A 25,050-nucleotide genomic window follows, 5' to 3' on the forward strand; every position below is an offset into this window, starting at 1 on the left:
GTGATTTTCACCTTTTTTTCAAATCCTCCGAAACCGTGAAAAATGCAACCCTGTAGCATGTGCTCCGAGACCATGGACTATAGCCAGTCGCTTTTCAGTGATTTTCACCTTTTTTTCAAATCCTCCAAAACCGTGAAAAATGCCACCCTGTAGCATGTGCTCCGAGACCATGGACTATAGCCTGTCGCTTTTCAGTGATTTTCACCTTTTTTTCAAATCGTGAAAAATGCCACCCTGTAGCATGTGCTCCGAGACCATGGACTATAGCCTGTCGCTTTTCAGTGATTTTCCCCTTTTTTCAAATCCTCCGAAACCGTGAAAAAATTCCACCCTGTAGCATGTGCTCCGAGACCATGGACTATAGCCTGTCGCTTTTCAGTGATTTTCACCTTTTTTTCAAATCCTCCGAAACCGTGAAAAATTCCACCCTGTAGCATGTGCTCCGAGACCATGGACTATAGCCTGTCGCTTTTCAGTGATTTTCACCTTTTTTTCAAATCCTCCGAAACCGTGAAAAATGCCACCCTGTAGCATGTGCTCCGAGACCATGGACTATAGCCTGTCGCTTTTCAGTGATTTTCACCTTTTTTTCAAATCCTCCGAAACCGTGAAAAATGGCACCCTGTAGCATGTGCTCCGAGACCATGGACTATAGCCTGTCGCTTTTCAGTGATTTTCACCTTTTTTTCAAATCCTCCGAAACCGTGAAAAATGCCACCCTGTAGCATGTGCTCCGAGACCATGGACTATAGCCTGTCGCTTTTCAGTGATTTTCACCTTTTTTTCAAATCCTCCGAAACCGTGAAAAATGCCACCCTGTAGCATGTGCTCCGAGACCATGGACTATAGCCTGTCGCTTTTCAGTGATTTTCACCTTTTTTTCAAATCGTGAAAAATGCCACCCTGTAGCATGTGCTCCGAGACCATGGACTATAGCCTGTCGCTTTTCAGTGATTTTCACCTTTTTTTCAAATCGTGAAAAATGCCACCCTGTAGCATGTGCTCCGAGACCATGGACTATAGCCTGTCGCTTTTCAGTGATTTTCACCTTTTTTTCAAATCCTCCGAAACCGTGAAAAATGCCACCCTGTAGCATGTGCTCCGAGACCATGGACTATAGCCTGTCGCATTTCAGTGATTTTCAGCTTTTTTTCAAATCCTCCGAAACCGTGAAAAATGGCACCCTTTAGCATGTGCTCCGAGACCATGGAATATAGCCTTTCGCTTTTCAGTGATTTTCACCTTTTTTTCAAATCGTGAAAAATGCCACCCTGTAGCATGTGCTCCGACACCATGGACTATAGCCTGTCGCTTTTCAGTGATTTTCCCCTTTTTTCAAATCCTCCGAAACCGTGAAAAATGCCACCCTGTAGCATGTGCTCCGAGACCATGGACTATAGCCTGTCGCTTTTCAGTGATTTTCCCCTTTTTTCAAATCCTCCGAAACCGTGAAAAATGCCACCCTGTAGCATGTGCTCCGAGACCATGGACTATAGCCTGTCGCTTTTCAGTGATTTTCACCTTTTTTTCAAATCGTGAAAAATGCCACCCTGTAGCATGTGCTCCGAGACCATGGACTATAGCCTGTCGCTTTTCAGTGATTTTCCCCTTTTTTCAAATCCTCCGAAACCGTGAAAAATGCCACCCTGTAGCATGTGCTCCGAGACCATGGACTATAGCCTGTCGCTTTTCAGTGATTTTCACCTTTTTTTCAAATCCTCCGAAACCGTGAAAAATTCCACCCTGTAGCATGTGCTCCGAGACCATGGACTATAGCCTGTCGCTTTTCAGTGATTTTCACCTTTTTTTCAAATCCTCCGAAACCGTGAAAAATGCCACCCTGTAGCATGTGCTCCGAAACCATGGACTATAGCCTGTCGCTTTTCAGTGATTTTCACCTTTTTTTCAAATCCTCCGAAACCGTGAAAAATGGCACCCTGTAGCATGTGCTCCGAGACCATGGACTATAGCCTGTCGCTTTTCAGTGATTTTCACCTTTTTTTCAAATCCTCCGAAACCGTGAAAAATGCCACCCTGTAGCATGTGCTCCGAGACCATGGACTATAGCCTGTCGCTTTTCAGTGATTTTCACCTTTTTTTCAAATCGTGAAAAATGCCACCCTGTAGCATGTGCTCCGAGACCATGGACTATAGCCTGTCGCTTTTCAGTGATTTTCACCTTTTTTTCAAATCCTCCGAAACCGTGAAAAATGCCACCCTGTAGCATGTGCTCCGAGACCATGGACTATAGCCTGTCGCTTTTCAGTGATTTTCACCTTTTTTTCAAATCGTGAAAAATGCCACCCTGTAGCATGTGCTCCGAGACCATGGACTATAGCCTGTCGCTTTTCAGTGATTTTCCCCTTTTTTCAAATCCTCCGAAACCGTGAAAAATGCCACCCTGTAGCATGTGCTCCGAGACCATGGACTATAGCCTGTCGCTTTTCAGTGATTTTCACCTTTTTTTCAAATCCTCCGAAACCGTGAAAAATTCCACCCTGTAGCATGTGCTCCGAGACCATGGACTATAGCCTGTCGCTTTTCAGTGATTTTCACCTTTTTTTCAAATCCTCCGAAACCGTGAAAAATGCCACCCTGTAGCATGTTCTCCGAGACCATGGACTATAGCCTGTCGCTTTTCAGTGATTTTCACCTTTTTTTCAAATCCTCCAAAACCGTGAAAAATGCCACCCTGTAGCATGTGCTCCGAAACCATGGACTATAGCCTGTCGCTTTTCAGTGATTTTCACCTTTTTTTCAAATCCTCCAAAACCGTGAAAAATGCCACCCTGTAGCATGTGCTCCGAGACCATGGACTATAGCCTGTCGCTTTTCAGTGATTTTCACCTTTTTTTCAAATCCTCCGAAACCGTGAAAAATTCCACCCTGTAGCATGTGCTCCGAGACCATGGACTATAGCCTGTCGCTTTTCAGTGATTTTCACCTTTTTTTCAAATCCTCCGAAACCGTGAAAAATGGCACCCTGTAGCATGTGCTCCGAGACCATGGACTATAGCCTGTCGCTTTTCAGTGATTTTCACCTTTTTTTCAAATCCTCCGAAACCGTGAAAAATGCCACCCTGTAGCATGTGCTCCGAGACCATGGACTATAGCCTGTCGCTTTTAAGTGATTTTCACCTTTTTTTCAAATCATGAAAAATGCCACCCTGTAGCATGTGCTCCGAGACCATGGACTATAGCCTGTCGCTTTTCAGTGATTTTCCCCTTTTTTCAAATCCTCCGAAACCGTGAAAAATGCCACCCTGTAGCATGTGCTCCGAGACCATGGACTATAGCCTGTCGCTTTTCAGTGATTTTCACCTTTTTTTCAAATCCTCCGAAACCGTGAAAAATGCAACCCTGTAGCATGTGCTCCGAGACCATGGACTATAGCCAGTCGCTTTTCAGTGATTTTCACCTTTTTTTCAAATCCTCCAAAACCGTGAAAAATGCCACCCTGTAGCATGTGCTCCGAGACCATGGACTATAGCCTGTCGCTTTTCAGTGATTTTCACCTTTTTTTCAAATCGTGAAAAATGCCACCCTGTAGCATGTGCTCCGAGACCATGGACTATAGCCTGTCGCTTTTCAGTGATTTTCCCCTTTTTTCAAATCCTCCGAAACCGTGAAAAAATTCCACCCTGTAGCATGTGCTCCGAGACCATGGACTATAGCCTGTCGCTTTTCAGTGATTTTCACCTTTTTTTCAAATCCTCCGAAACCGTGAAAAATTCCACCCTGTAGCATGTGCTCCGAGACCATGGACTATAGCCTGTCGCTTTTCAGTGATTTTCACCTTTTTTTCAAATCCTCCGAAACCGTGAAAAATGCCACCCTGTAGCATGTGCTCCGAGACCATGGACTATAGCCTGTCGCTTTTCAGTGATTTTCACCTTTTTTTCAAATCCTCCGAAACCGTGAAAAATGGCACCCTGTAGCATGTGCTCCGAGACCATGGACTATAGCCTGTCGCTTTTCAGTGATTTTCACCTTTTTTTCAAATCCTCCGAAACCGTGAAAAATGCCACCCTGTAGCATGTGCTCCGAGACCATGGACTATAGCCTGTCGCTTTTCAGTGATTTTCACCTTTTTTTCAAATCCTCCGAAACCGTGAAAAATGCCACCCTGTAGCATGTGCTCCGAGACCATGGACTATAGCCTGTCGCTTTTCAGTGATTTTCACCTTTTTTTCAAATCGTGAAAAATGCCACCCTGTAGCATGTGCTCCGAGACCATGGACTATAGCCTGTCGCTTTTCAGTGATTTTCACCTTTTTTTCAAATCGTGAAAAATGCCACCCTGTAGCATGTGCTCCGAGACCATGGACTATAGCCTGTCGCTTTTCAGTGATTTTCACCTTTTTTTCAAATCCTCCGAAACCGTGAAAAATGCCACCCTGTAGCATGTGCTCCGAGACCATGGACTATAGCCTGTCGCATTTCAGTGATTTTCAGCTTTTTTTCAAATCCTCCGAAACCGTGAAAAATGGCACCCTTTAGCATGTGCTCCGAGACCATGGAATATAGCCTTTCGCTTTTCAGTGATTTTCACCTTTTTTTCAAATCGTGAAAAATGCCACCCTGTAGCATGTGCTCCGAGACCATGGACTATAGCCTGTCGCTTTTCAGTGATTTTCCCCTTTTTTCAAATCCTCCGAAACCGTGAAAAATGCCACCCTGTAGCATGTGCTCCGAGACCATGGACTATAGCCTGTCGCTTTTCAGTGATTTTCCCCTTTTTTCAAATCCTCCGAAACCGTGAAAAATGCCACCCTGTAGCATGTGCTCCGAGACCATGGACTATAGCCTGTCGCTTTTCAGTGATTTTCACCTTTTTTTCAAATCGTGAAAAATGCCACCCTGTAGCATGTGCTCCGAGACCATGGACTATAGCCTGTCGCTTTTCAGTGATTTTCCCCTTTTTTCAAATCCTCCGAAACCGTGAAAAATGCCACCCTGTAGCATGTGCTCCGAGACCATGGACTATAGCCTGTCGCTTTTCAGTGATTTTCACCTTTTTTTCAAATCCTCCGAAACCGTGAAAAATTCCACCCTGTAGCATGTGCTCCGAGACCATGGACTATAGCCTGTCGCTTTTCAGTGATTTTCACCTTTTTTTCAAATCCTCCGAAACCGTGAAAAATGCCACCCTGTAGCATGTGCTCCGAAACCATGGACTATAGCCTGTCGCTTTTCAGTGATTTTCACCTTTTTTTCAAATCCTCCGAAACCGTGAAAAATGGCACCCTGTAGCATGTGCTCCGAGACCATGGACTATAGCCTGTCGCTTTTCAGTGATTTTCACCTTTTTTTCAAATCCTCCGAAACCGTGAAAAATGCCACCCTGTAGCATGTGCTCCGAGACCATGGACTATAGCCTGTCGCTTTTCAGTGATTTTCACCTTTTTTTCAAATCGTGAAAAATGCCACCCTGTAGCATGTGCTCCGAGACCATGGACTATAGCCTGTCGCTTTTCAGTGATTTTCACCTTTTTTTCAAATCCTCCGAAACCGTGAAAAATGCCACCCTGTAGCATGTGCTCCGAGACCATGGACTATAGCCTGTCGCTTTTCAGTGATTTTCACCTTTTTTTCAAATCGTGAAAAATGCCACCCTGTAGCATGTGCTCCGAGACCATGGACTATAGCCTGTCGCTTTTCAGTGATTTTCCCCTTTTTTCAAATCCTCCGAAACCGTGAAAAATGCCACCCTGTAGCATGTGCTCCGAGACCATGGACTATAGCCTGTCGCTTTTCAGTGATTTTCACCTTTTTTTCAAATCCTCCGAAACCGTGAAAAATTCCACCCTGTAGCATGTGCTCCGAGACCATGGACTATAGCCTGTCGCTTTTCAGTGATTTTCACCTTTTTTTCAAATCCTCCGAAACCGTGAAAAATGCCACCCTGTAGCATGTTCTCCGAGACCATGGACTATAGCCTGTCGCTTTTCAGTGATTTTCACCTTTTTTTCAAATCCTCCGAAACCGTGAAAAATGGCACCCTGTAGCATGTGCTCCGAGACCATGGACTATAGCCTGTCGCTTTTCAGTGATTTTCACCTTTTTTTCAAATCCTCCGAAACCGTGAAAAATGCCACCCTGTAGCATGTGCTCCGAGACCATGGACTATAGCCTGTCGCTTTTCAGTGATTTTCACCTTTTTTTCAAATCCTCCGAAATCGTGAAAAATGCCACCCTGTAGCATGTGCTCCGAGACCATGGACTATAGCCTGTCGCTTTTCAGTGATTTCACCTTTTTTTCGAATCCTCCGAAACCGTGAAAAATGCCACCCTGTAGCATGTGCTCCGAGACCATGGACTATAGCCTGTCGCTTTTAACCCTTAGACAGATTACTACTGGAAAACACGTGGAGTTTTGCATTAGTCTTTTCTGCCCTGTACGTGATTTTCCGTAGTTCTCTTTTTTTATTAATACCAATATATTAATTCGGTCCGCACCTCTGTATATAGTATTGAGCATAAATATCAACTACATTTCCCAGAATTCCCGTGTCACGTGACACACGTGTATGCTTTCCTATTGGAAACTGACGCCCAGCCCCCAGTGAACAGGGGGGGTTGGTTGACTCCTCCGAGGTGGGCACTGGAGGAAGAGTTTTTCAGCCAGGTTTGCAGTCGCCGCAAAAAAAACAATCTGAAAAATGATCCATCCGTGTCCAGTGGCATTCTCCAGTCCCAGACCGTTGGCCGGGCTGCAACATCCACCCTCGCGGATTACACGTGTGCAATGTTTTTTCTTCTCCCCACCGGAGTTACCACCAAGGCTGATGCCTTCGCTAAAAGGTAATTTTATTGTATTCGAAAATGCCCTAATATGACATGTCTAGTAAGACGATCCCTATATTTGGCCCGAGCCGACCTAGTGCTGATATCAGATAGATGTGGTAGAACCATATATGGATAGATCTAACTGGTTTAGTCATCGTGACATGCATAGTCGGAGAATATATAACAAGGGTCGGTACTATAGGTGATCGACGTAGCTAACAAAAACATCTGATCAAATGAATGTATTGTACTGTGTCTTTGTGGGCCGAATCGTGGCATCGTGGCATACAAATAGATGTTTGTATAATTAGTATCACGATAAAATAATATGGCGACGTTAGAATGACACCACCAATGAGTGATCGCGTGTAATGTAGCTGCCCAGCGTATATCCAGCACCATCACGTCACCACATTCCACTGGCTGTTGGCTAGTAGTAGTTGCTAACAAACACTGCACAAATGGTACTGGCTATTGGCCGGGCCACAAGCCCGGGCAATAGCCAGTACCAATGTTGCTGGATGATTGCGACGCAATGGTGCTGGATATACCCTGGGCAGCTAGCTACATTACCACCGATCACTCATTGGTGTTTCATTCTAACGTTGCCATATTATTTTATCGTGATACTACTTATACAAGCATCTATTTGTATTTGTCATGCCACGACTCGGCCCACAAAGACACTGCACAATAAAATCATTGATCGCCAGCAGCCGGGTAAAACGCCATGTAATAGTAGCGTGCACTGACTACAGCTAAAATGTTTATTTCTTTTTATATATTTAGAACTGGCATCAGATGAGGAGGAGGAGGAGGAGGATGAAGAGTCAAGACTGCGATGGCGTTCTCCGACACTGAACCGGATTCATTCATTCATTCATTTCAGGGGGGGGCAGTTTTTGGGTGTTTTTTTTATTTAGCCTACTCACACATAACCTGACTCCGCCAGATGGGGCAGCAGAGAGTACACTGGGTTCCCCCCTCCTGCTCCCATCTGGGAACTCTCAGGCAGACTTGATGCCCGGCCACAAAACGGCCTGGCCAATCAGCAGCAGCTAGAAGCGAAGTTGCTCACAAAACGGCCTGGCCAATCAGCAGCAGCTAGTAGAAGCTAGAAGCTGCTGCTAGAAGTTGCTAGAAGCTGCTGCTGATTGGCCAGGCCGTTTTGTGGCCGGGCATCAAGTCTGCCTGAGAGTTCCCAGATGGGAGCAGGAGGGGGGAACACAGTGTACACTCTGCTGCCCCATATGGCGGAGTCAGGTTAACTCACACACACACACCGTCAAGGACTGGGTTTGGGGACATTTGGGAGGAGTAGCTCTGATCCATAGCTCTAAATGCGCATTTAGAGCTATGGATCAGAGCTAGGGGAGGAGTAACTGTTTTGTATGTAGGCCTATTTATTTTCTGTAATATTTATCATTTTATTATGTTAGTAGTCGTAAAAAATAAAAGACGCTTTTACAATGAGTTAGACCTGTCATGACTATTTTGTTCACTATTGTGAGGTTTATTGTATATGACTAAGCAAGTTTCAACTGTGATTTACTCTGTAACGGTAGATGGTAATAACTCAATTTCTTTTTTATAATACAGTATACATTCAAGTCTATATTTTGATACATATCATGGGCACCAAGTCATATCAAAACAATGTCCTTGGATGTGTTTTTTATCAAAACTGTGTTTCTTCATAACAGGTTTTTGAGATACATGCATGAATAGACAAGGTACTGGTAAGACTATGTAAACATGGTATATATCAAAATGTGCGTTAGAATGTCTAATTTTACCCCAAAAAAGAATTGAGTTTATATGATGTTCCAATTTCAGAGCTATGGGGACTTTTAGCTGGATAGGTCAGATTGATCATGACTGACCATGCTATTTATAGATGGCAAAATATCTACAGTGGTACATGTGAGAAACTTTTTATTTCATTTTAATTGAACTAGACAACTCACCCTTTAAAATGAGTTATTGCATGGCTATGTATGCCCAGCAGAAAAAAAGTTATTTAGAAAATAAAACTTCAACCGGGCATAACTTTTTTTGGTTGTCCTAGAAACAGAAACAGTGTAAATGCAGGCTCTTTTAAATGGCTTCCAACACAAGAACTAAACATTTTATCAACTCAGTTCATTTTTTTCCTGTAAGCAGACAAGTCAAGCTTTCTCTGAAGGTCTTTCGTTGTCACACATTCACAACAGAGAATTTTCAATAAATCATTCAAAAACGCCATTCTGGCCATAGAGAAGTCTACCTACTATATAGAAATCCTTGAAACGCTCAAAGAGTTAAGTGATTTTCACCTTTTTTTCAAATCGTGAAAAATGCCACCCTGTAGCATGTGCTCCGAGACCATGGACTATAGCCTGTCGCTTTTCAGTGATTTTCCCCTTTTTTCGAATCCTCCGAAACCGTGAAAAATGCCACCCTGTAGCATGTGCTCCGAGACCATGGACTATAGCCTGTCGCTTTTCAGTGATTTTCAACTTTTTTTCAAATCCTCCGAAACCGTGAAAAATGCCACCCTGTAGCATGTGCTCCGAGACCATGGACTATAGCCTGTCGCTTTTAAGTGATTTTCACCTTTTTTTCAAATCATGAAAAATGCCACCCTGTAGCATGTGCTCCGAGACCATGGACTATAGCCTGTCGCTTTTCAGTGATTTTCCCCTTTTTTCAAATCCTCCGAAACCGTGAAAAATGCCACCCTGTAGCATGTGCTCCGAGACCATGGACTATAGCCTGTCGCTTTTCAGTGATTTTCACCTTTTTTTCAAATCCTCCGAAACCGTGAAAAATGCAACCCTGTACCATGTGCTCCGAGACCATGGACTATAGCCTGTCGCTTTTCAGTGATTTTCACCTTTTTTTCAAATCCTCCAAAACCGTGAAAAATGCCACCCTGTAGCATGTGCTCCGAGACCATGGACTATAGCCTGTCGCTTTTCAGTGATTTTCACCTTTTTTTCAAATCGTGAAAAATGCCACCCTGTAGCATGTGCTCCGAGACCATGGACTATAGCCTGTCGCTTTTCAGTGATTTTCCCCTTTTTTCAAATCCTCCGAAACCGTGAAAAAATTCCACCCTGTAGCATGTGCTCCGAGACCATGGACTATAGCCTGTCGCTTTTCAGTGATTTTCACCTTTTTTTCAAATCCTCCGAAACCGTGAAAAATTCCACCCTGTAGCATGTGCTCCGAGACCATGGACTATAGCCTGTCGCTTTTCAGTGATTTTCACCTTTTTTTCAAATCCTCCGAAACCGTGAAAAATGCCACCCTGTAGCATGTGCTCCGAGACCATGGACTATAGCCTGTCGCTTTTCAGTGATTTTCACCTTTTTTTCAAATCCTCCGAAACCGTGAAAAATGGCACCCTGTAGCATGTGCTCCGAGACCATGGACTATAGCCTGTCGCTTTTCAGTGATTTTCACCTTTTTTCAAATCCTCCGAAACCGTGAAAAATGCCACCCTGTAGCATGTGCTCCGAGACCATGGACTATAGCCTGTCACTTTTCAGTGATTTTCACCTTTTTTTCAAATCGTGAAAAATGCCACCCTGTAGCATGTGCTCCGAGACCATGGACTATAGCCTGTCGCTTTTCAGTGATTTTCCCCTTTTTTCAAATCCTCCGAAACCGTGAAAAATGCCACCCTGTAGCATGTGCTCCGAGACCATGGACTATAGCCTGTCGCTTTTCAGTGATTTTCACCTTTTTTTCAAATCCTCCGAAACCGTGAAAAATTCCACCCTGTGGCATGTGCTCCGAGACCATGGACTATAGCCTGTCGCTTTTCAGTGATTTTCACCTTTTTTTCAAATCCTCCGAAACCGTGAAAAATGCCACCCTGTAGCATGTGCTCCGAGACCATGGACTATAGCCTGTCGCTTTTCAGTGATTTTCACCTTTTTTTCAAATCCTCCGAAACCGTGAAAAATGGCACCCTGTAGCATGTGCTCCGAGACCATGGACTATAGCCTGTCGCTTTTCAGTGATTTTCACCTTTTTTTCAAATCCTCCGAAACCGTGAAAAATGCCACCCTGTAGCATGTGCTCCGAGACCATGGACTATAGCCTGTCGCTTTTCAGTGATTTTCACCTTTTTTTCAAATCCTCCGAAATCGTGAAAAATGCCACCCTGTAGCATGTGCTCCGAGACCATGGACTATAGCCTGTCGCTTTTCAGTGATTTCACCTTTTTTTCGAATCCTCCGAAACCGTGAAAAATGCCACCCTGTAGCATGTGCTCCGAGACCATGGACTATAGCCTGTCGCTTTTAAGTGATTTTCACCTTTTTTTCAAATCGTGAAAAATGCCACCCTGTAGCATGTGCTCCGAGACCATGGACTATAGCCTGTCGCTTTTCAGTGATTTTCCCCTTTTTTCAAATCCTCCGAAACCGTGAAAAATGCCACCCTGTAGCATGTGCTCCGAGACCATGGACTATAGCCTGTCGCTTTTCAGTGATTTTCAACTTTTTTTCAAATCCTCCGAAACCGTGAAAAATGCAACCCTGTAGCATGTGCTCCGAGACCATGGACTATAGCCTGTCGCTTTTCAGTGATTTTCACCTTTTTTTCAAATCCTCCAAAACCGTGAAAAATGCCACCCTGTAGCATGTGCTCCGAGACCATGGACTATAGCCTGTCGCTTTTCAGTGATTTTCACCTTTTTTTCAAATCCTCCGAAACCGTGAAAAATTCCACCCTGTAGCATGTGCTCCGAGACCATGGACTATAGCCTGTCGCTTTTCAGTGATTTTCACCTTTTTTTCAAATCCTCCGAAACCGTGAAAAATGGCACCCTGTAGCATGTGCTCCGAGACCATGGACTATAGCCTGTCGCTTTTCAGTGATTTTCACCTTTTTTTCAAATCCTCCGAAACCGTGAAAAATGCCACCCTGTAGCATGTGCTCCGAGACCATGGACTATAGCCTGTCGCTTTTCAGTGATTTTCCCCTTTTTTCAAATCCTCCGAAACCGTGAAAAATGCCACCCTGTAGCATGTGCTCCGAGACCATGGACTATAGCCTGTCGCTTTTCAGTGATTTTCACCTTTTTTTCAAATCCTCCGAAACCGTGAAAAATGCAACCCTGTAGCATGTGCTCCGAGACCATGGACTATAGCCTGTCGCTTTTCAGTGATTTTCACCTTTTTTTCAAATCCTCCAAAACCGTGAAAAATGCCACCCTGTAGCATGTGCTCCGAGACCATGGACTATAGCCTGTCGCTTTTCAGTGATTTTCACCTTTTTTTCAAATCGTGAAAAATGCCACCCTGTAGCATGTGCTCCGAGACCATGGACTATAGCCTGTCGCTTTTCAGTGATTTTCCCCTTTTTTCAAATCCTCCGAAACCGTGAAAAAATTCCACCCTGTAGCATGTGCTCCGAGACCATTGACTATAGCCTGTCGCTTTTCAGTGATTTTCACCTTTTTTTCAAATCCTCCGAAACCGTGAAAAATTCCACCCTGTAGCATGTGCTCCGAGACCATGGACTATAGCCTGTCGCTTTTCAGTGATTTTCACCTTTTTTTCAAATCCTCCGAAACCGTGAAAAATGCCACCCTGTAGCATGTGCTCCGAGACCATGGACTATAGCCTGTCGCTTTTCAGTGATTTTCACCTTTTTTTCAAATCCTCCGAAACCGTGAAAAATGGCACCCTGTAGCATGTGCTCCGAGACCATGGACTATAGCCTGTCGCTTTTCAGTGATTTTCACCTTTTTTTCAAATCCTCCGAAACCGTGAAAAATGCCACCCTGTAGCATGTGCTCCGAGACCATGGACTATAGCCTGTCGCTTTTCAGTGATTTTCACCTTTTTTTCAAATCCTCCGAAACCGTGAAAAATGCAACCCTGTACCATGTGCTCCGAGACCATGGACTATAGCCTGTCGCTTTTCAGTGATTTTCACCTTTTTTTCAAATCCTCCAAAACCGTGAAAAATGCCACCCTGTAGCATGTGCTCCGAGACCATGGACTATAGCCTGTCGCTTTTCAGTGATTTTCACCTTTTTTTCAAATCGTGAAAAATGCCACCCTGTAGCATGTGCTCCGAGACCATGGACTATAGCCTGTCGCTTTTCAGTGATTTTCCCCTTTTTTCAAATCCTCCGAAACCGTGAAAAAATTCCACCCTGTAGCATGTGCTCCGAGACCATGGACTATAGCCTGTCGCTTTTCAGTGATTTTCACCTTTTTTTCAAATCCTCCGAAACCGTGAAAAATTCCACCCTGTAGCATGTGCTCCGAGACCATGGACTATAGCCTGTCGCTTTTCAGTGATTTTCACCTTTTTTTCAAATCCTCCGAAACCGTGAAAAATGCCACCCTGTAGCATGTGCTCCGAGACCATGGACTATAGCCTGTCGCTTTTCAGTGATTTTCACCTTTTTTTCAAATCCTCCGAAACCGTGAAAAATGGCACCCTGTAGCATGTGCTCCGAGACCATGGACTATAGCCTGTCGCTTTTCAGTGATTTTCACCTTTTTTCAAATCCTCCGAAACCGTGAAAAATGCCACCCTGTAGCATGTGCTCCGAGACCATGGACTATAGCCTGTCACTTTTCAGTGATTTTCACCTTTTTTTCAAATCGTGAAAAATGCCACCCTGTAGCATGTGCTCCGAGACCATGGACTATAGCCTGTCGCTTTTCAGTGATTTTCCCCTTTTTTCAAATCCTCCGAAACCGTGAAAAATGCCACCCTGTAGCATGTGCTCCGAGACCATGGACTATAGCCTGTCGCTTTTCAGTGATTTTCACCTTTTTTTCAAATCCTCCGAAACCGTGAAAAATTCCACCCTGTGGCATGTGCTCCGAGACCATGGACTATAGCCTGTCGCTTTTCAGTGATTTTCACCTTTTTTTCAAATCCTCCGAAACCGTGAAAAATGCCACCCTGTAGCATGTGCTCCGAGACCATGGACTATAGCCTGTCGCTTTTCAGTGATTTTCACCTTTTTTTCAAATCCTCCGAAACCGTGAAAAATGGCACCCTGTAGCATGTGCTCCGAGACCATGGACTATAGCCTGTCGCTTTTCAGTGATTTTCACCTTTTTTTCAAATCCTCCGAAACCGTGAAAAATGCCACCCTGTAGCATGTGCTCCGAGACCATGGACTATAGCCTGTCGCTTTTCAGTGATTTTCACCTTTTTTTCAAATCCTCCGAAATCGTGAAAAATGCCACCCTGTAGCATGTGCTCCGAGACCATGGACTATAGCCTGTCGCTTTTCAGTGATTTCACCTTTTTTTCGAATCCTCCGAAACCGTGAAAAATGCCACCCTGTAGCATGTGCTCCGAGACCATGGACTATAGCCTGTCGCTTTTAAGTGATTTTCACCTTTTTTTCAAATCGTGAAAAATGCCACCCTGTAGCATGTGCTCCGAGACCATGGACTATAGCCTGTCGCTTTTCAGTGATTTTCCCCTTTTTTCAAATCCTCCGAAACCGTGAAAAATGCCACCCTGTAGCATGTGCTCCGAGACCATGGACTATAGCCTGTCGCTTTTCAGTGATTTTCAACTTTTTTTCAAATCCTCCGAAACCGTGAAAAATGCAACCCTGTAGCATGTGCTCCGAGACCATGGACTATAGCCTGTCGCTTTTCAGTGATTTTCACCTTTTTTTCAAATCCTCCAAAACCGTGAAAAATGCCACCCTGTAGCATGTGCTCCGAGACCATGGACTATAGCCTGTCGCTTTTCAGTGATTTTCACCTTTTTTTCAAATCCTCCGAAACCGTGAAAAATTCCACCCTGTAGCATGTGCTCCGAGACCATGGACTATAGCCTGTCGCTTTTCAGTGATTTTCACCTTTTTTTCAAATCCTCCGAAACCGTGAAAAATGGCACCCTGTAGCATGTGCTCCGAGACCATGGACTATAGCCTGTCGCTTTTCAGTGATTTTCACCTTTTTTTCAAATCCTCCGAAACCGTGAAAAATGCCACCCTGTAGCATGTGCTCCGAGACCATGGACTATAGCCTGTCGCTTTTCAGTGATTTTCCCCTTTTTTCAAATCCTCCGAAACCGTGAAAAATGCCACCCTGTAGCATGTGCTCCGAGACCATGGACTATAGCCTGTCGCTTTTCAGTGATTTTCACCTTTTTTTCAAATCCTCCGAAACCGTGAAAAATGCAACCCTGTAGCATGTGCTCCGAGACCATGGACTATAGCCTGTCGCTTTTCAGTGATTTTCACCTTTTTTTCAAATCCTCCAAAACCGTGAAAAATGCCACCCTGTAGCATGTGCTCCGAGACCATGGACTATAGCCTGTCGCTTTTCAGTGATTTTCACCTTTTTTTCAAATCGTGAAAAATGCCACCCTGTAGCATGTGCTCCGAGACCATGGACTATAGCCTGTCGCTTTTCAGTGATTTTCCCCTTTTTTCAAATCCTCCGAAACCGTGAAAAAATTCCACCCTGTAGCATGTGCTCCGAGACCATGGACTATAGCCTGTCGCTTTTCAGTGATTTTCACCTTTTTTTCAAATCCTCCGAAACCGTGAAAAATTCCACCCTGTAGCATGTGCTCCGAGACCATGGACTATAGCCTGTCGCTTTTCAGTGATTTTCACCTTTTTTTCAAATCCTCCGAAACCGTGAAAAATGCCACCCTGTAGCATGTGCTCCGAGACCATGGACTATAGCCTGTCGCTTTTCAGTGATTTTCACCTTTTTTTCAAATCCTCCGAAACCGTGAAAAATGGCACCCTGTAGCATGTGCTCCGAGACCATGGACTATAGCCTGTCGCTTTTCAGTGATTTTCACCTTTTTTTCAAATCCTCCGAAACCGTGAAAAATGCCACCCTGTAGCATGTGCTCCGAGACCATGGACTATAGCCTGTCGCTTTTCAGTGATTTTCACCTTTTTTTCAAATCCTCCGAAACCGTGAAAAATGCCACCCTGTAGCATGTGCTCCGAGACCATGGACTATAGCCTGTCGCTTTTAAGTGATTTTCACCTTTTTTTCAAATCATGAAAAATGCCACCCTGTAGCATGTGCTCCGAGACCATGGACTATAGCCTGTCGCTTTTCAGTGATTTTCCCCTTTTTTCAAATCCTCCGAAACCGTGAAAAATGCCACCCTGTAGCATGTGCTCCGAGACCATGGACTATAGCCTGTCGCTTTTCAGTGATTTTCACCTTTTTTTCAAATCCTCCGAAACCGTGAAAAATGCAACCCTGTAGCATGTGCTCCGAGACCATGGACTATAGCCTGTCGCTTTTCAGTGATTTTCACCTTTTTTTCAAATCCTCCAAAACCGTGAAAAATGCCACCCTGTAGCATGTGCTCCGAGACCATGGACTATAGCCTGTCGCTTTTCAGTGATTTTCACCTTTTTTTCAAATCGTGAAAAATGCCACCCTGTAGCATGTGCTCCGAGACCATGGACTATAGCCTGTCGCTTTTCAGTGATTTTCCCCTTTTTTCAAATCCTCCGAAACCGTGAAAAAATTCCACCCTGTAGCATGTGCTCCGAGACCATGGACTATAGCCTGTCGCTTTTCAGTGATTTTCACCTTTTTTTCAAATCCTCCGAAACCGTGAAAAATTCCACCCTGTAGCATGTGCTCCGAGACCATGGACTATAGCCTGTCGCTTTTCAGTGATTTTCACCTTTTTTTCAAATCCTCCGAAACCGTGAAAAATGCCACCCTGTAGCATGTGCTCCGAGACCATGGACTATAGCCTGTCGCTTTTCAGTGATTTTCACCTTTTTTTCAAATCCTCCGAAACCGTGAAAAATGGCACCCTGTAGCATGTGCTCCGAGACCATGGACTATAGCCTGTCGCTTTTCAGTGATTTTCACCTTTTTTTCAAATCCTCCGAAACCGTGAAAAATGCCACCCTGTAGCATGTGCTCCGAGACCATGGACTATAGCCTGTCGCTTTTCAGTGATTTTCACCTTTTTTTCAAATCCTCCGAAACCGTGAAAAATGCCACCCTGTAGCATGTGCTCCGAGACCATGGACTATAGCCTGTCGCTTTTCAGTGATTTTCACCTTTTTTTCAAATCGTGAAAAATGCCACCCTGTAGCATGTGCTCCGAGACCATGGACTATAGCCTGTCGCTTTTCAGTGATTTTCACCTTTTTTTCAAATCGTGAAAAATGCCACCCTGTAGCATGTGCTCCGAGACCATGGACTATAGCCTGTCGCTTTTCAGTGATTTTCACCTTTTTTTCAAATCCTCCGAAACCGTGAAAAATGCCACCCTGTAGCATGTGCTCCGAGACCATGGACTATAGCCTGTCGCATTTCAGTGATTTTCAGCTTTTTTTCAAATCCTCCGAAACCGTGAAAAATGGCACCCTTTAGCATGTGCTCCGAGACCATGGAATATAGCCTTTCGCTTTTCAGTGATTTTCACCTTTTTTTCAAATCGTGAAAAATGCCACCCTGTAGCATGTGCTCCGAGACCATGGACTATAGCCTGTCGCTTTTCAGTGATTTTCCCCTTTTTTCAAATCCTCCGAAACCGTGAAAAATGCCACCCTGTAGCATGTGCTCCGAGACCATGGACTATAGCCTGTCGCTTTTCAGTGATTTTCACCTTTTTTTCAAATCCTCCGAAACCGTGAAAAATTCCACCCTGTAGCATGTGCTCCGAGACCATGGACTATATAGCCTGTCGCTTTTCAGTGATTTTCACCTTTTTTTCAAATCCTCCGAAACCGTGAAAAATGCCACCCTGTAGCATGTGCTCCGAGACCATGGACTATAGCCTGTCGCTTTTCAGTGATTTTCACCTTTTTTTCAAATCCTCCGAAACCGTGAAAAATGCAACCCTGTAGCATGTGCTCCGAGACCATGGACTATAGCCTGTCGCTTTTCAGTGATTTTCACCTTTTTTTCAAATCCTCCAAAACCGTGAAAAATGCCACCCTGTAGCATGTGCTCCGAGACCATGGACTATAGCCTGTCGCTTTTCAGTGATTTTCACCTTTTTTTCAAATCGTGAAAAATGCCACCCTGTAGCATGTGCTCCGAGACCATGGACTATAGCCTGTCGCTTTTCAGTGATTTTCCCCTTTTTTCAAATCCTCCGAAACCGTGAAAAATTCCACCCTGTAGCATGTGCTCCGAGACCATGGACTATAGCCTGTCGCTTTTCAGTGATTTTCACCTTTTTTTCAAATCCTCCGAAACCGTGAAAAATGCCACCCTGTAGCATGTGCTCCGAGACCATGGACTATAGCCTGTCGCTTTTCAGTGATTTTCACCTTTTTTTCAAATCCTCCGAAACCGTGAAAAATGGCACCCTGTAGCATGTGCTCCGAGACCATGGACTATAGCCTGTCGCTTTTCAGTGATTTTCACCTTTTTTTCAAATCCTCCGAAACCGTGAAAAATGCCACCCTGTAGCATGTGCTCCGAGACCATGGACTATAGCCTGTCGCTTTTCAGTGATTTTCACCTTTTTTTCAAATACTCCGAAACCGTGAAAAATGCCACCCTGTAGCATGTGCTCCGAGACCATGGACTATAGCCTGTCGCTTTTCAGTGATTTTCACCTTTTTTTCAAATCGTGAAAAATGCCACCCTGTAGCATGTGCTCCGAGACCATGGACTATAGCCTGTCGCTTTTCAGTGATTTTCACCTTTTTTTCAAATCGTGAAAAATGCCACCCTGTAGCATGTGCTCCGAGACCATGGACTATAGCCTGTCGCTTTTCAGTGATTTTCACCTTTTTTTCAAATCCTCCGAAACCGTGAAAAATGCCACCCTGTAGCATGTGCTCCGAGACCATGGACTATAGCCTGTCGCATTTCAGTGATTTTCAGCTTTTTTTCAAATCCTCCGAAACCGTGAAAAATGGCACCCTTTAGCATGTGCTCCGAGACCATGGAATATAGCCTTTCGCTTTTCAGTGATTTTCACCTTTTTTTCAAATCGTGAAAAATGCCACCCTGTAGCATGTGCTCCGAGACCATGGACTATAGCCTGTCGCTTTTCAGTGATTTTCCCCTTTTTTCAAATCCTCCGAAACCGTGAAAAATGCCACCCTGTAGCATGTGCTCCGAGACCATGGACTATAGCCTGTCGCTTTTCAGTGATTTTCCCCTTTTTTCAAATCCTCCGAAACCGTGAAAAATGCCACCCTGTAGCATGTGCTCCGAGACCATGGACTATAGCCTGTCGCTTTTCAGTGATTTTCACCTTTTTTTCAAATCGTGAAAAATGCCACCCTGTAGCATGTGCTCCGAGACCATGGACTATAGCCTGTCGCTTTTCAGTGATTTTCCCCTTTTTTCAAATCCTCCGAAACCGTGAAAAATGCCACCCTGTAGCATGTGCTCCGAGACCATGGACTATAGCCTGTCGCTTTTCAGTGATTTTCACCTTTTTTTCAAATCCTCCGAAACCGTGAAAAATTCCACCCTGTAGCATGTGCTCCGAGACCATGGACTATAGCCTGTCGCTTTTCAGTGATTTTCACCTTTTTTTCAAATCGTGAAAAATGCCACCCTGTAGCATGTGCTCCGAGACCATGGACTATAGCCTGTCGCTTTTCAGTGATTTTCACCTTTTTTTCAAATCCTCCGAAACCGTGAAAAATGCCACCCTGTAGCATGTGCTCCGAGACCATGGACTATAGCCTGTCGCTTTTCAGTGATTTTCACCTTTTTTTCAAATCCTCCGAAACCGTGAAAAATGCCACCCTGTAGCATGTGCTCCGAGACCATGGACTATAGCCTGTCGCTTTTCAGTGATTTTCACCTTTTTTTCAAATCGTGAAAAATGCCACCCTGTAGCATGTGCTCCGAGACCATGGACTATAGCCTGTCGCATTTCAGTGATTTTCAGCTTTTTTTCAAATCCTCCGAAACCGTGAAAAATGGCACCCTTTAGCATGTGCTCCGAGACCATGGACTATAGCCTTTCGCTTTTCAGTGATTTTCACCTTTTTTTCAAATCGTGAAAAATGCCACCCTGTAGCATGTGCTCCGAGACCATGGACTATAGCCTGTCGCTTTTCAGTGATTTTCCCCTTTTTTCAAATCCTCCGAAACCGTGAAAAATGCCACCCTGTAGCATGTGCTCCGAGACCATGGACTATAGCCTGTCGCTTTTCAGTGATTTTCCCCTTTTTTCAAATCCTCCGAAACCGTGAAAAATGCCACCCTGTAGCATGTGCTCCGAGACCATGGACTATAGCCTGTCGCTTTTCAGTGATTTTCACCTTTTTTTCAAATCGTGAAAAATGCCACCCTGTAGCATGTGCTCCGAGACCATGGACTATAGCCTGTCGCTTTTCAGTGATTTTCCCCTTTTTTCAAATCCTCCGAAACCGTGAAAAATGCCAGCCTGTAGCATGTGCTCCGAGACCATGGACTATAGCCTGTCGCTTTTCAGTGATTTTCACCTTTTTTTCAAATCCTCCGAAACCGTGAAAAATTCCACCCTGTAGCATGTGCTCCGAGACCATGGACTATAGCCTGTCGCTTTTCAGTGATTTTCACCTTTTTTTCAAATCGTGAAAAATGCCACCCTGTAGCATGTGCTCCGAGACCATGGACTATAGCCTGTCGCTTTTCAGTGATTTTCACCTTTTTTTCAAATCCTCCGAAACCGTGAAAAATGGCACCCTGTAGCATGTGCTCCGAGACCATGGACTATAGCCTGTCGCTTTTCAGTGATTTTCACCTTTTTTTCAAATCCTCCGAAACCGTGAAAAATGCCACCCTGTAGCATGTGCTCCGAGACCATGGACTATAGCCTGTCGCTTTTCAGTGATTTTCACCTTTTTTTCAAATCGTGAAAAATGCCACCCTATAGCATGTGCTCCGAGACCATGGACTATAGCCTGTCGCTTTTCAGTGATTTTCACCTTTTTTTCAAATCCTCCGAAACCGTGAAAAATGCCACCCTGTAGCATGTGCTCCGAGACCATGGACTATAGCCTGTCGCTTTTCAGTGATTTTCACCTTTTTTTCAAATCGTGAAAAATGCCACCCTGTAGCATGTGCTCCGAGACCATGGACTATAGCCTGTCGCTTTTCAGTGATTTTCCCCTTTTTTCAAATCCTCCGAAACCGTGAAAAATGCCACCCTGTAGCATGTGCTCCGAGACCATGGACTATAGCCTGTCGCTTTTCAGTGATTTTCACTTTTTTTCAAATCGTGAAAAATGCCACCCTGTAGCATGTGCTCCGAGACCATGGACTATAGCCTGTCGCTTTTCAGTGATTTTCCCCTTTTTTCAAATCCTCCGAAACCGTGAAAAATTCCACCCTGTAGCATGTGCTCCGAGACCATGGACTATAGCCTGTCGCTTTTCAGTGATTTTCACCTTTTTTTCAAATCCTCCGAAACCGTGAAAAATGCCACCCTGTAGCATGTGCTCCGAGACCATGGACTATAGCCTGTCGCTTTTCAGTGATTTTCACCTTTTTTTCAAATCCTCCGAAACCGTGAAAAATGGCACCCTGTAGCATGTGCTCCGAGACCATGGACTATAGCCTGTCGCTTTTCAGTGATTTTCACCTTTTTTTCAAATCCTCCGAAACCGTGAAAAATGCCACCCTGTAGCATGTGCTCCGAGACCATGGACTATAGCCTGTCGCTTTTCAGTGATTTTCACCTTTTTTTCAAATCCTCCGAAACCGTGAAAAATGCCACCCTGTAGCATGTGCTCCGAGACCATGGACTATAGCCTGTCGCTTTCCAGTGATTTCACCTTTTTTTCGAATCCTCCGAAACCGTGAAAAATGCCACCCTGTAGCATGTGCTCCGAGACCATGGACTATAGCCTGTCGCTTTTCAGTGATTTTCCCCTTTTTTCAAATCCTCCGAAACCGTGAAAAATGCCACCCTGTAGCATGTGCTCCGAGACCATGGACTATAGCCTGTCGCTTTTCAGTGATTTTCACCTTTTTTTCAAATCCTCCGAAACCGTGAAAAATGCAACCCTGTAGCATGTGCTCCGAGACCATGGACTATAGCCTGTCGCTTTTCAGTGATTTTCACCTTTTTTTCAAATCCTCCGAAACCGTGAAAAATGCCACCCTGTAGCATGTGCTCCGAGACCATGGACTATAGCCTGTCGCTTTCCAGTGATTTCACCTTTTTTTCGAATCCTCCGAAACCGTGAAAAATGCCACCCTGTAGCATGTGCTCCGAGACCATGGACTATAGCCTGTCGCTTTTCAGTGATTTTCCCCTTTTTTCAAATCCTCCGAAACCGTGAAAAATGCCACCCTGTAGCATGTGCTCCGAGACCATGGACTATAGCCTGTCGCTTTTCAGTGATTTTCACCTTTTTTTCAAATCCTCCGAAACCGTGAAAAATGCAACCCTGTAGCATGTGCTCCGAGACCATGGACTATAGCCTGTCGCTTTTCAGTGATTTTCACCTTTTTTTCAAATCGTGAAAAATGCCACCCTGTAGCATGTGCTCCGAGACCATGGACTATAGCCTGTCGCTTTTCAGTGATTTTCCCCTTTTTTCAAATCCTCCGAAACCGTGAAAAAATTCCACCCTGTAGCATGTGCTCCGAGACCATGGACTATAGCCTGTCGCTTTTCAGTGATTTTCACCTTTTTTTCAAATCCTCCGAAACCGTGAAAAATTCCACCCTGTAGCATGTGCTCCGAGACCATGGACTATAGCCTGTCGCTTTTCAGTGATTTTCACCTTTTTTTCAAATCCTCCGAAACCGTGAAAAATGCCACCCTGTAGCATGTGCTCCGAGACCATGGACTATAGCCTGTCGCTTTTCAGTGATTTTCACCTTTTTTTCAAATCCTCCGAAACCGTGAAAAATGGCACCCTGTAGCATGTGCTCCGAGACCATGGACTATAGCCTGTCGCTTTTCAGTGATTTTCACCTTTTTTCAAATCCTCCGAAACCGTGAAAAATGCCACCCTGTAGCATGTGCTCCGAGACCATGGACTATAGCCTGTCACTTTTCAGTGATTTTCACCTTTTTTTCAAATCGTGAAAAATGCCACCCTGTAGCATGTGCTCCGAGACCATGGACTATAGCCTGTCGCTTTTCAGTGATTTTCCCCTTTTTTCAAATCCTCCGAAACCGTGAAAAATGCCACCCTGTAGCATGTGCTCCGAGACCATGGACTATAGCCTGTCGCTTTTCAGTGATTTTCACCTTTTTTTCAAATCCTCCGAAACCGTGAAAAATTCCACCCTGTAGCATGTGCTCCGAGACCATGGACTATAGCCTGTCGCTTTTCAGTGATTTTCACCTTTTTTTCAAATCCTCCGAAACCGTGAAAAATGCCACCCTGTAGCATGTGCTCCGAGACCATGGACTATAGCCTGTCGCTTTTCAGTGATTTTCACCTTTTTTTCAAATCCTCCGAAACCGTGAAAAATGGCACCCTGTAGCATGTGCTCCGAGACCATGGACTATAGCCTGTCGCTTTTCAGTGATTTTCACCTTTTTTTCAAATCCTCCGAAACCGTGAAAAATGCCACCCTGTAGCATGTGCTCCGAGACCATGGACTATAGCCTGTCGCTTTTCAGTGATTTTCACCTTTTTTTCAAATCCTCCGAAATCGTGAAAAATGCCACCCTGTAGCATGTGCTCCGAGACCATGGACTATAGCCTGTCGCTTTTCAGTGATTTCACCTTTTTTTCGAATCCTCCGAAACCGTGAAAAATGCCACCCTGTAGCATGTGCTCCGAGACCATGGACTATAGCCTGTCGCTTTTAAGTGATTTTCACCTTTTTTTCAAATCGTGAAAAATGCCACCCTGTAGCATGTGCTCCGAGACCATGGACTATAGCCTGTCGCTTTTCAGTGATTTTCCCCTTTTTTCAAATCCTCCGAAACCGTGAAAAATGCCACCCTGTAGCATGTGCTCCGAGACCATGGACTATAGCCTGTCGCTTTTCAGTGATTTTCAACTTTTTTTCAAATCCTCCGAAACCGTGAAAAATGCAACCCTGTAGCATGTGCTCCGAGACCATGGACTATAGCCTGTCGCTTTTCAGTGATTTTCACCTTTTTTTCAAATCCTCCAAAACCGTGAAAAATGCCACCCTGTAGCATGTGCTCCGAGACCATGGACTATAGCCTGTCGCTTTTCAGTGATTTTCACCTTTTTTTCAAATCCTCCGAAACCGTGAAAAATTCCACCCTGTAGCATGTGCTCCGAGACCATGGACTATAGCCTGTCGCTTTTCAGTGATTTTCACCTTTTTTTCAAATCCTCCGAAACCGTGAAAAATGGCACCCTGTAGCATGTGCTCCGAGACCATGGACTATAGCCTGTCGCTTTTCAGTGATTTTCACCTTTTTTTCAAATCCTCCGAAACCGTGAAAAATGCCACCCTGTAGCATGTGCTCCGAGACCATGGACTATAGCCTGTCGCTTTTAAGTGATTTTCACCTTTTTTTCAAATCATGAAAAATGCCACCCTGTAGCATGTGCTCCGAGACCATGGACTATAGCCTGTCGCTTTTCAGTGATTTTCCCCTTTTTTCAAATCCTCCGAAACCGTGAAAAATGCCACCCTGTAGCATGTGCTCCGAGACCATGGACTATAGCCTGTCGCTTTTCAGTGATTTTCACCTTTTTTTCAAATCCTCCGAAACCGTGAAAAATGCAACCCTGTAGCATGTGCTCCGAGACCATGGACTATAGCCTGTCGCTTTTCAGTGATTTTCACCTTTTTTTCAAATCCTCCAAAACCGTGAAAAATGCCACCCTGTAGCATGTGCTCCGAGACCATGGACTATAGCCTGTCGCTTTTCAGTGATTTTCACCTTTTTTTCAAATCGTGAAAAATGCCACCCTGTAGCATGTGCTCCGAGACCATGGACTATAGCCTGTCGCTTTTCAGTGATTTTCCCCTTTTTTCAAATCCTCCGAAACCGTGAAAAAATTCCACCCTGTAGCATGTGCTCCGAGACCATGGACTATAGCCTGTCGCTTTTCAGTGATTTTCACCTTTTTTTCAAATCCTCCGAAACCGTGAAAAATTCCACCCTGTAGCATGTGCTCCGAGACCATGGACTATAGCCTGTCGCTTTTCAGTGATTTTCACCTTTTTTTCAAATCCTCCGAAACCGTGAAAAATGCCACCCTGTAGCATGTGCTCCGAGACCATGGACTATAGCCTGTCGCTTTTCAGTGATTTTCACCTTTTTTTCAAATCCTCCGAAACCGTGAAAAATGGCACCCTGTAGCATGTGCTCCGAGACCATGGACTATAGCCTGTCGCTTTTCAGTGATTTTCACCTTTTTTTCAA

The 25,050-nt window shown here is 44.6% G+C and overlaps 1 protein-coding gene across 1 annotated transcript in view; it reads right to left on the reverse strand.

Moving 5' to 3' along the window:
* LOC306922147 (uncharacterized protein) overlaps positions 1-25,050 on the reverse strand; it is a gene marked incomplete at its 3' end in the record, with an annotated part of 91,143 nt that overhangs the window by 41,241 nt on the left and 24,852 nt on the right. The gene's annotated exons all lie outside the window — the stretch shown is intronic.

This window comes from Electrona antarctica (assembly GCF_951216825.1).
Source record: "Electrona antarctica genome assembly, chromosome: 4".
Taxonomy (NCBI): domain Eukaryota; kingdom Metazoa; phylum Chordata; class Actinopteri; order Myctophiformes; family Myctophidae; genus Electrona; species Electrona antarctica.